Below are 12,056 nucleotides of genomic sequence, written 5' to 3' on the forward strand. Positions count from 1 at the left end.
GTTTCACTGCCACCTTCTCACAATAAACAATCTTGGTTATTTCTTGTTCCTTCTCTTACCAAGCACTGGATGTTGGCATATGTGTCCTTAGTCCTGTGAGGCAGCAAGGAAGAAAACTATTCAACCGTTCATTGGCTTTGTGCTTGATTTCTCAGACATATTCCCTGAAGAGCTGACTAACTGGATGGCTCTGACTCCTGGGCGCTCCCTTCTTGTTTTGGTCTTCTCTTTGGCTCCCTCATGGATCTCCAAACACAACTGAGTTCTCAGGTTTCACTCCCAATTTGCAAGCGCTTGAAGAAAACACTCTGGGAATCTGTCTAATCTTTGTCTGGGTTGCCCCTCAGCCAATAGCACCACAGGTACCAAAAGAAGAAATTTCAGCTCACATCAAAGTCGACCCTTCTCACTCCAGAATGGTCCTTCCAATTGGTTCTGCTTTAGTAGCTGCCAGAGATTTCAGATTTTTTTATATAAACTATATCTGACTTTTCTAGCTGTTCTCAGTAGGAACACTGGTCAACTGCAATCTAGTCATCACCAATGAGGAGTAATTTTATTTTGCCAAACAAAAACATTATCATTGCCAACTGACTGTGTTCTTTACGAACTCTCTGAAAAACTGCCAATTACTTAGGATGGCAAAGTAATAAAAGGTGCAGACAGGGGAAAAACATTCCCAATTCTAAAATTGTAGCCTAAGTAGTTTCCAGTGGCAGGAGATGGAGTTTCACTCTCACCCACCATCGAGATATTCCCTTCAATTATTCAAAAAGGTTTTCATCTCTTCTTTTCTGCTGCTTTTTCATCTTGTATGATGCTCTCCACAGTTAAAATAACTAATGATTTATTGATCGGATATCTTACAGGATTGCCTCACATAATTGTTGAGCAAATTAGTTTTCATTTTACATGCATCATTTATCAATTAATGTAATGTGTAGAATGACATTTTTCTCACAAAATAAAATTAACAATTCTCTATCAGTCTGATTAGATCTTTGAAACAAACTTAGTTTGATGATACCAGAGATGTAATAGAAATATATCTATAGACAAATATGTGGAGATAAATATAGATAATAAATATTATATTACAAATATGTCATATTAAATATAAATATATTTATAAGCATATCTAGATACATAAAACATTTATATATCTAAATATAAATATAGATAAATAAATATATAGGTATCTGCTCAGGCTGAAGGAAACATATTTTAAGGCTTATTTAATTTTGATAGGAAATGGAAACACTAAAGCAAGGAAGTGGATCAAAGAGCTGGATTCATGCATTGCTGCTTTGGAAGCTCCTTTTTCCATTCAGCACTGCTCTAGGACTGTCCCCACTCACTGCTGGGGGTAACCCCTTCATAAACAAAGAATGGAAAGTTTGGAAACAGCCTGCAGTTCCATTAGAGCTAGTGCTTACATAGATGATGTAAAATGTATTCAGTGAATCGTTATGAAGGTTGAGATAGTTTGATTTGTGGTATATGATCATCAAAACATTGTTAAGTGAAGACAACTCAAAGCAAAACAGCTAAAGAATGAATTAAGATGCTTTCTGGGAGACATAGAAGTTTATGGAATAAAAGTTTCTAAATTGTGTCATCTGAATTATGTATATTATGCCAGGCTGTTCATTATAAACATAACCAACATTGAAAGTTAATATAGACTTTGGGGCTGGAGAGAACACAGCAGACAGCCAACTGAGGTTTGATCCCTGGCACTACGTATTTTCTCCCAAGCACTGCCAAGAGTGAATCCTGAGCACAGAGCTAGAAGCCCTGACTACAATGAGATTTGGCCCCAAATTACATATGTATACACACACACACACACACACACATATATATATATATTTAAATACTAGTTAGAAGTCTACTGAGCAATTGAGTCCACTGATTAGTGCTCGCCACTAAATTATTTCCTCTTATGACATCTATCATTGGCATACAGGTTGGCAAATGACTACAGAGTATATCATTACCTAGTCCTAGGGTCTTTCATTTGCACCATAACTAAGTCTGTATTGTAGCCTCTGTGGGCTTTCATATGTACATATTGTCATATATGCATATTATTATGTGTATCCAATGAACAATTTCCCTGCTCTGATCATCTATGTCCCTCCTGTTCACCAGCCTCCCATGTCCCCATGCTAACAACTGGTCTTTCTCACTGTCCCTGTAGTTGAATCTGACTTAGAAAATGGTATCATGGGAGTCCATTTGTATGTTGACTTCCCATGAACTTTTTTCCCTTAGCAGCATCACTGATTATTCTTCTGTTAGCCTTTTTGTGGACATCTTTTTCAGCATTAAATATACTCTTTATAATGGATATATCAAATCTTCATTATCTACACAATGATTAGAAAACATATGTGTTCTGATCATTGTGAAGGGTCCAGCTAGTAACAGATACAGGCGGGATTCTGTGTCGTAAACAACTTTTCAACTCATTTGCCTCAATGTATCGAGAAACATGAATGCTGAATGGTATGGCAGAATTCTAGTTCATTTCCTAAGCAACCGCCAAACTACATTCACATTCACAGGGGCTGTGTATGTCTGCATTTGCACAGAAATGACTCAATGAGACAGCTCACTCCTGTTTTTTCACCTCCTTCCAACATTGGCCATTTTCAATGTTAGGGAGTTAGTTTCACATTTGAGTAACTGTGTAGGGATAACTCACTGATGTTCGTGTAAACTTGCAAATCCCTTACAGCAGAGGTGTGGCATCTCTTGTCATATGTAGATTTGTTTGTCATGAACAGAGTTATTTTCCAAGAAACTTTTTTTTTGCTATGCTTTGTTTAATTTTTAATTATTTTTAAAATGTTAGTTTTGGATCCACATCTGGCTGTATTCAGAGTTTGCTCCTGACTCGAAGCTCAAAGGTCACTCATGGCAGTATTCACAAAAATGTATGTGGTACCAGGAAGCAAACCCAGGTCAGCAGCTTGCAAGGCCTCTGCCTTACCCACTGTGTTATTACTCGATCCCAGAAAGTCTTCTTTGCTAAAGAGTCTTTTCAGATCTTTTGCACGTTTTTAAATCAGTCTATTTTTTCCCCTTAAAACAGATTTATTTGTATATTTTGGCTAAGTCTTTATCGCGCATGTGTTTTGTAAATATTTCTCCCAGGCTTTGCCTTGATATCTATTCTAATAACCGTACTGATTTAAAATGATAAAAATATTACGCTAGATTGAACTGCATATTAAAATGGTCACTTGTCATCCCTCTATATGAAATGCTGCATGTCCTCTGTTGACATATGCGGATTCTCACAGAGGAATGCTGCTAGCTTGAATCTATGGATTAAATCTTTGGGGAGCAGGAATATACCGAGCTGTGTTGTGCTTACACCAGGACATTCTGAAAGGGGCAGGAGCAAGAATGCAGTGGCAGGGCACTTATCTTGTAATCAGGCAAATCAATTTGAATCTTCAGCATCCTAGATGGCCCCTTGAAACTGCCAAGAGTGCTTCCTGCGGGTTAAACCAGGAGTAATCCCTGAAGACTTCTGGGTGTGGCCCCAAAACAAAACATAAACTAAAATAAACAACATCCTAAAATACTCTTTTGTTTTTCTATGATGAACAAAGAAACTTAACAAAAGGATTAATAGATTCCTTCACAACAAACGTAGCTCAGGAGACTCAGCAAGCCTGGCATTCTGTTGGAATAGGGATCTGGGTAGGCTATGTCACTCTAAGCACTTCTCAGAGGAGCACTATATAGTACCAGATATGGAACCTGGACTCAGCATGCAAAGCTTTCACTCTGGCCATACATTTCTCTATGACTGCGTGAATGGACTTTGGCTACTCACTGCCATTACTGAATGTCCTCCCAAGTTACATTGATTTTAAATGACCAATAAGGGGCCGGAGCAATAGAACAGCTGTAAGATGTTTGCCTTGCATGCGGCTGACCTGGGATGGACAGCGGTTCGATCCCCTCTGGCGTCCCATATGACCCCCAAGCTAGGGGCGATTTCTGAGCACATAGCCAGGAATAACCCCTGATCATCACCGGGTGTGGCCCAAAAATAAAATTAAAATAAAATAAAATAAAATGACCAATAAGATGTTTTCTTTTGTCGTGTCCTGGGTCAGATACCATTTAGAAATATCTTTACCTGGGAGGCATATTTACTGAATACTGTATTGTTGCATGATGTTTTTAAACTACAAATATAACCTCTCAAGTAAGTAAAATGTTGATTAAGCATAGGGTACTAAAACCCAAATATATCCTAGGGAATTCTTTTTTTAAAAAAATAATTAAAAGGGCCCGGAGAGATAGCACAGTGGCGTTTGCCTTGCAAGCAGCCGATCCAGGACCAAAGGTGGTTGGTTCAAATCCCGGTGTCCCATAGGGTCCCCCGTGCCTGCCAGGAGCTATTTCTGAGCAGACAGCCAGAGTAACCCCTGAGCACTGCCGGGTGTGCCCCCCCCAAAAAAAAATTAAAAATGCCATTGGTAGAGGAAGATTGACACTGATAGTGGGGTTGATGCTGGCATATTATATATCTAAAACTCAACTGGTATGCATAACTTTGTTAAATCATAAAGCTTTATTTAAAAATAAATAGTCAAATTTGCTGTAAGATATGGTTATAAGACATATCCTTATAAAAGTATAAGCCAGATCATTTAAACAGAACAAATTCATTATAATATAATGAAGACTATACAAGAAAGTTAATCCTTTCTAAAAATCACACATTATCTCTTAGAGAAATTTTGTATTTGGGATATGCAAGAATCTATCTCAGAAGAGGCACAAGTCAGACTTAACTCCTATCGCCAGCTTGTTCTTTAAGAACAAAATCTGATCAAAAGTAAAAATAATGTTTGATACGTTACCGTAAATTTTAAAGAAACCACAGTTGTTCTGCAGATTCCCTCTCCATCTCCCCCAGTTTTGAAAGGAGGAAGTGAGGAAGGTACTAGACTTGCACTAGGCAGAGTTTTTATCTTCCACACCCTTCTACTGAAGCAGTTGAACCCCAGCCCTATAGGAGTCAGTCCTGAGCACCACCCAACCCTCCAACCCCCAAAACAAAAACACTGTTAAAGATGTATTGTACTCTGATTTCTGCTCTTAACTGGGAAAACAGGGGGCACTTGGATACTCTTGAGAATGCTGACCTGTGCAAAGGAAGGATTTCCCCCTCTCCCCCAGGCAAGAACCAATCCTGGGGAGAGAGCTATGAAACTGTGCCACCTAGTGTTAACCTTGGGTCTCTCACAATGAAAGTAGGCTGACATTTAGAAATTGCTATGGAAGTATTTCCTGTTCATTCATTATAGGATCCTCATGAGAAAAGTGGAAAATAAGTTGTCTCATATATTGTTCTCATATATATTGTTTAATATATATATAGATATTTTTATGATTCTTTTTATGTCTGTTCTTTTGTTTGGTTTTTCGGCCACAGCGGTGACGCTCAGGGATTTCTCCTGGCTATGTGCTCAGAAATCACTCCTGGCTTGGGGAACCGTATAGGACGGTGGGGAAGATGGGGAGATCAAAGCGCTGTCTGTCTTAAGCTAGTGTGCGCAAGACCCCATATTCTTTGAGGAGTCAAAAATCAACCTCAATCGCAATGAGGATGATCAAGAAAAAGATATAAAACATTCCATTATTTGGATGTTACAGTGAGAATACGTCAAAGTGAAGTCACAGAGTTCAAGTCTATATCATCTCATTTGATGGACTACATGAAAATTCACCAGCATTTTGATTCTAAGAAACATGATTTGCTTCTCTTTGTGTGTCTCTGTCTCTGTCTCCATCTCTCTGTCTCTGTTTCTCTTTCTCTGTCACTCTGTGCAGTGTATGAGTTTTGTGAAACAGTCTCTACATATCACAGCATTGAGATTGTACCTATGGTTAAATTAATAGCTAATGCAATGGATCCAGGAATCCATGAAATTGAAAACCTAGCCGTCTCAATGGAACTGTTTATTACTCACTTTAAATAGAACAGCAAATCAAAAGCAGCTGAAACATTATCTTATTGCATGAACTTCCTAAAGATCGATTTCCCAATGTTGTGTTTTCTATCACAGATATTTGGAAATGACCCAATCTTACGCACTCAGGTCCAGTCTCTTTCAAATAAGAGTCAAGGATAGTCAGGAAAAAAAGGAATTATTCTTCTTCCTGGGGTCAGAGGAAATGATCTAGGAAGATTAAACTCTGTGAATATATCAAAGCTAATTTTAAACTTAAACATTGTCTCATTTTAATGAATGTGAGATCCTAACAAGATTTAAACAATTCATTTTTTAAGTCTTTTAGATATAGGTATTTCTATAAATAGCTTTATATTGCTTCAACTAAAATTTTTGTTTGAATCCTTTAATTGGTTTTTAGTTACTTCATTTTCATTCTGGTGATATGCTAGTCAAAATAAATTCTTACTGGGGTTCAAAACATTTCACAATATAATATACAGGTGCACACATAAAATAAAAATGTGTCAGATAGAAAAATAATACATCTTATTTTTTCATATCAATTGGAATTTCTAACCTTTGGAATTTCTAACTTTGTAAAAAAATTCTCTATCTGGATAGAAACATCAAGTTCACAAAGACAAAGACCATTGTGCTGTCTTCTTGTCATGTAAGCGTTGGATTATTGAGGCCATATTTGGGGCACACCTAGGTGAATGTATTACTTCATTGGAGCTTTGCCTACTTTTGTTCTTTGATCTGGGGTGGGATCACAACTACAGATACTTAGGGGCTATTGCTGGCTTTGCTCAGGACTGACATCTAGTCTGGAGAATGCTGCTCAAGAGATCTAATGTGGTGTACGGATCTCATGTTGATCACAATCATGGCCAGTCAGTGCCTTCCTTACCTCCTGTACTACCTCTACTGCGCCTGTCTAACATTGTACTTATTTGTTCGTTTGATTTTTAAGGAATCACACCAAGCTGTGTTCAGGGATTGCACCCAGGAATCACTCCTGGTAGTGCTCTGGGGCCATATTTAATGCCAGAGATTGAACTCAGGTTGGTTACTTATCAAGCAAGTGCCTTCACCTGCTGTACTATTTATCTCCCCAGCCCTCCCATTCTCTTTTTTTTATTACTTTATTTAAACATTGTGGTTGCAAAGTTGTTCACAACTGAGTTTCATACAATGTCCACCATGCTCTATACTTTCTTCTTAAGTATAGATTTGATCATGCTTACACTGCCAATCAAGAATTTCTTCTTGAGTCACTATTGATTATACTCTTTCAAAATATGGGAATATGGCTATTTGGGAAATAGTCCCATCTGATGTCTTGTATGGATATTAACACTGTCCATCATATTTGTGTATTTCTTCATGACTTCTGCCAACTAGGTCTTAACTGCATTTCAAGAAAGAAGGTCTGATGGCCAAAGTGATCTGAACCTCTAAGAATTCCGAGAAAGTAAATACCCTGTCTACAAAACATTTGTTTGTGTACATGTGCTTGGGCCATGCCCAGTAATGGTCAGGTGGGAGGTAATTTGAGGCCTTTGAAGTAGATCCCATCTGTATCTTAATTATTTTCTGTTGGTCTTGTTTTGCCATTGCCTTTCATCTGGCTTTTCCCTCTCCCCTTGGGGAGGGACTTTGTTTAGATCTCAATAAATGGAGTCAGGAGAGCTTTAAAGCTGAGCTGTCATCTAGGTTTGTGGTTCCACATGATAGAGTGAATGACTTGTGAGTGAACAGCTTGTAGTGTGAGTTTTCTCACCTGCTATAACTTCAATATCTATGTGGATTACTTATTGCAGGGAATTACTACTGGTCTAGCTTCACATATTTTCCCTAGATAAGGGAATGGGATATTCCTTTCCCTTCCGGGAACTGTGGGATTACCAAACCTCAACCCAACTCCAGAAGAACCCCTCATAGGTTCCACATAGGTTTGTTCCTGATTCAGCACTTCGAGTTTATTCCTGATTCAGTCCCACTTGGACATTTTTAATTTGTGATTTTCCTATGTTGTTAGTAATGCTCCTATATAAGCTGCCAAAACAGTCAGTTCCAAATAATTTACCATGACTTGTTTAATGTCTTAGCTTCACTTTGTAATTATTCTGAAGCAAATGTAAGACATTATTTAAAAAAGAAATGTGTCTCAGATCCTGAATTTGCTGGCTTAAAAAATAAAACTAAATTTAAAGGGAAAAAAATCAATGCTTCTTTGAGTTCAATACTTAACACCATATAATTTTGGTAACCTTTGTCTCCTCATTCTCAGTTTTCTGTCTCTCTGAAAATCAGCGTGGTGGATAAAATAAGTACTATTTTTTAATGTACAGAACATTGTGCATTGATTCCATAGTACTCTTTGACATGGACTAGACGTTCATTAGTTCTCCTGCCCAGTATATACCTACGTGGGAGTCTGAATTGAGATAGTGTTTGGTGCAGCAAGAGAAAAGGACAGGTTATGAGAAATGGATTTCAATATTCATCCTTGCAAAGGCCTCAGCAATGAACAGATTTCTGACAGACAATCTCTAACCTCAAGCTCGAGCAGAAGATTTGCTGCCAAATGAAAATAAATATCGTGGAAATCAGACAAGTTGGAGTATGATTAAAATGTCACTGCTTGGTCAAGCCTAATGGTCTATTTTGAAAAATAAGCCATTCACTAGATCCAAGCGTAATTTACAGAAATTATTTCCCTGTGTTAAATCCAGAAGCACACTTAATAATGTCAAAGTAAAAGTGGTCCAAAACCTGAAGTATGATACTTAATCTTACTTATTTTATTAAGTTGAATCCTAATGTCTTCCTGCCATTCATTAACTCTTTGAGATAATAATTTGTAAAATTTAGATCACTTGGTCTAAGTCTTTTAAATAAATGAGGCTTATATAGAATGTACTACAACTTGAATATCTGCTCTAAGGACCAGGGTTATTCCAAAAACGTACTGCATTGGTATATTTTAGATCACACCCATTAAATACATTTAAATTGCAAGTAGATTATACAAATGCATAGAAATATGTATGTGATGACCTGTTGCTTTCTATTTTAATTTCTACCTTTAGAGAAGACTTGAGAGGGATGTGAGTGGCAATGAACATTTGGAGACACATGTATGTCCGAGTTAGCAAATTCATTTGAAAGGAAATAATATTGTGAACTAAAAACAATAATATTGAAGATGCTTTGCAGCAATACTTTAGCTAACAGAAATTTAGCATCTGGACACTCTTTCTTTTCTGCACTGCTTGACTTCTCCATTGCCTGCATTGATATCATGATTTTTCTCTGGATGCCATTAGTACACAAGAATCTGTGGTCACCTTTATGAATTTCCAAGGTCAAGCTTGTCTCTTATTACCCTCTCATACCAGAATCTACAAACAAAAGATGGCTTTGCAAATAAAGGTAAATTCCAGGAAAGACATCAGCTGACCTATTTAATTCAATTTCCAGCTCAGGACCCCATTCAGCATAGATCTGGGCTTACTCCTGTGGTGCTGGGGACCATATGGCGTACTGGGATAAAACCCAGGTCGGCCTTCTCAAGCTAAGTGCCCTCACCCCTGAACGCCCATTTTTAACTCAGAGCCGGTGCCTCCTAGCTCTTGTATCTTATTATCAGGGTTCTTCTCCCTCCCTGGGGTGCCTACTACTGTACCGCTGAGAATAGTATAAGGCACCTCTGCTGGTGTCTAGAGGAACTACCATCTGCCAGCAAGACCCCACAAAGTACAAAGAGAATCTTCAGCTTTCTAGGAAAGACAATTTGACTTACTAATAAGTCTGTAAGATATCCCCCAAACTGCCGCCATTGTCCACTTGCAGGATTATTGTTTTTTTTCTCCTGAGCACAATAGAGAATAAGAATGAAACATCCAACCAAAATTGAAATCATATCTACCTCTCTATCCCTTCTCTCTCTCTCTCTCTCTCTCTCTCTCTCTCTCTCTCTCTCTCTCTCTCTCTCTCTCTCACTCTCTCTCTCTCACTCTCACTCTCTATCCCTGTCTCTCCTCACTCTAATTCCCTCTCCATTCTTTCTCATCCCTTTATGCACCTCCCCTCCTTCTCCCTGCTTACATACATGGGGCAGAAGTTATTGCATCTTTCTGACCATTGGTTCAAACACAGGTAGGTTTATTTCTCTGTGTTTGGCAAAACCCTCTGAGGCAAGAGAACATTCTTATAACCACCTCCCTAGAGGGTGGCTACTAATAGCCTCCTGGATTTTCTATGTACATGTACCTGACATTTAGATGTAGTTGTGCTTGTCATGTGACAAACACAACTCATTCACGTCTATCCAACCCCATCCAATAGCAGCTCTTTGAGACATTTCCCTTGTCTCACTCGTTGTGTGTCCAGGTGACAAAGCAGAAGGCCATCTCTTCCTGTCAATGTCTCTGGGGATGAATCTGATCACCAAACTCTCACCCACAGAGGAGTGTATGTGGAGACTTAGTTGAAATCCAATGCAACCGCTTTCTCTTGTTTTTGTTGTACATCAGGAGCTCTTTACAAAGGGTCTGCTAGTTTTCCCATCACCCTGTGGCCAAATGGAACAACTTTCTAGGGATTAATACACTGTCTTTTCATTCAATAGAAGAGAATTTTTAACTTTGAAAAGGGAGCTTCAAAGCGATTTTACAGAAAGAGTGAGCTAAAAGAGTGATTATTAATAGACTATCAATAATTGTGGGGTGGGGAGGAAGGACACTTGGGATATTGGTCATGGGAATGTTGCACTGGTGAAGGATTTATATATATATATATATTAAAAAATAAAAAAAGATGATAAGGCCTCCCAATTCAGGCTGTGTTTTTTACACTGATTGTATAGAAAGAGGAGGTACAGTAAATGCACCCATATACACCTCAACCCAGGCCCTTTGCCTGGTCTGTATTGTGAATTGGGGGACAAAAATATAGACTATTATTAGACTATTATTATTATTATTAGAATATGAGATAGATTATTAAATAGCAAGTAATTGAAGAGCATGTGGCATTTTGCTTTGACTTTAATAGTATATCTCCAAAACTTAGAAAGAAGGAGAGAGGAGAGGTGAGAAAAAAGTAGGAAGAGGTAGGATGTAGAAGAGAACAAGAGGGTGAAGATGGAAGAGGAGGACTGGAGGAGGCTATGGAGGTGGAATTGGAGAAGACAGGCTATGCTAAATTCAATTATCTGCTATTTTGCATGTCTTTATAGATCTCCAAAAACACTTGTTCATTTTTCTCTTTAACCCGTAACCTGTTTCTTATCATTTAACATTCCAAGTTCATTCACAATATATATCCTGAAGAGATTCCAGCAACCTGGGCCATTACTTTCTCTAAACCAAAAGGCACGGTGGATTATTTTGTTAGTAAATTTTAGATATGAATCAATGAATGCACCATGATAATTCTGTGATTCCAAAACTTTCTTTGCTTAGGAGTCTTATTATAAAATCTCTATTTCATGTTTTTGTTGTTGCTGATTTGCACTGGGCAATTGTAAGCCTTCTGGGACAAAGACTAGCTATTCTGTGAAATTCTCCTCCCCCTTGAATTCTGTCTCCTGTCTGGTTTCTCCTTTTTGACCATGGACTTACCTTCACCCAGGAAAAATGGTCGGAGATTGATTGCCATTGGCCCTTGATCTCGCCACATATGTCTACTTCATCTCTTCTGCTGTTTCTTATCTGTAGCTCCTAGTATTTCCTGAGCTTTCAGAACATTCCTAAGCATGTAGCAAAACTTCATCCAGCTTTACGAAACAATGAATACTGAATTTCTTAACCATAAAGAGAAATAATTTGAATCCCTTTTAATTCAATCATTCTTTAAAAAAAAAAAAACTTGTTTCTTAAAAAAAATGTTTTTTTTTTATTACCACTTGGAATTGGTCTATGTCAGAAAAATAAAACACCAAATTTTCACCCTTCCAACACCAAATGTCCCAGTTACCCTTATTGCTAAGACCAACTTAATTGTTCCGTATCCTTTGGAGTACTGAATAACCCACTTTGAAAAAATGAATCCCTAGAG

At 38.0% G+C, this 12,056-nt stretch overlaps 2 protein-coding genes and 1 pseudogene across 2 annotated transcripts in view; 1 reads left to right on the forward strand and 2 right to left on the reverse strand.

Moving 5' to 3' along the window:
• NALF1 (NALCN channel auxiliary factor 1) overlaps window positions 1-12,056 on the reverse strand; it is a 796,223-nt gene that overhangs the window by 609,860 nt on the left and 174,307 nt on the right.
• Window positions 1-12,056, reverse strand: part of LIG4 (DNA ligase 4) — an 861,775-nt gene that overhangs the window by 392,396 nt on the left and 457,323 nt on the right. The gene's annotated exons all lie outside the window — the stretch shown is intronic.
• Window positions 10,822-10,946, forward strand: LOC126016645 (uncharacterized; annotated as a pseudogene).

The sequence above is a fragment of the Suncus etruscus genome, chromosome 8 (genome assembly GCF_024139225.1).
Source record: "Suncus etruscus isolate mSunEtr1 chromosome 8, mSunEtr1.pri.cur, whole genome shotgun sequence".
NCBI classification, from domain to species: domain Eukaryota; kingdom Metazoa; phylum Chordata; class Mammalia; order Eulipotyphla; family Soricidae; genus Suncus; species Suncus etruscus.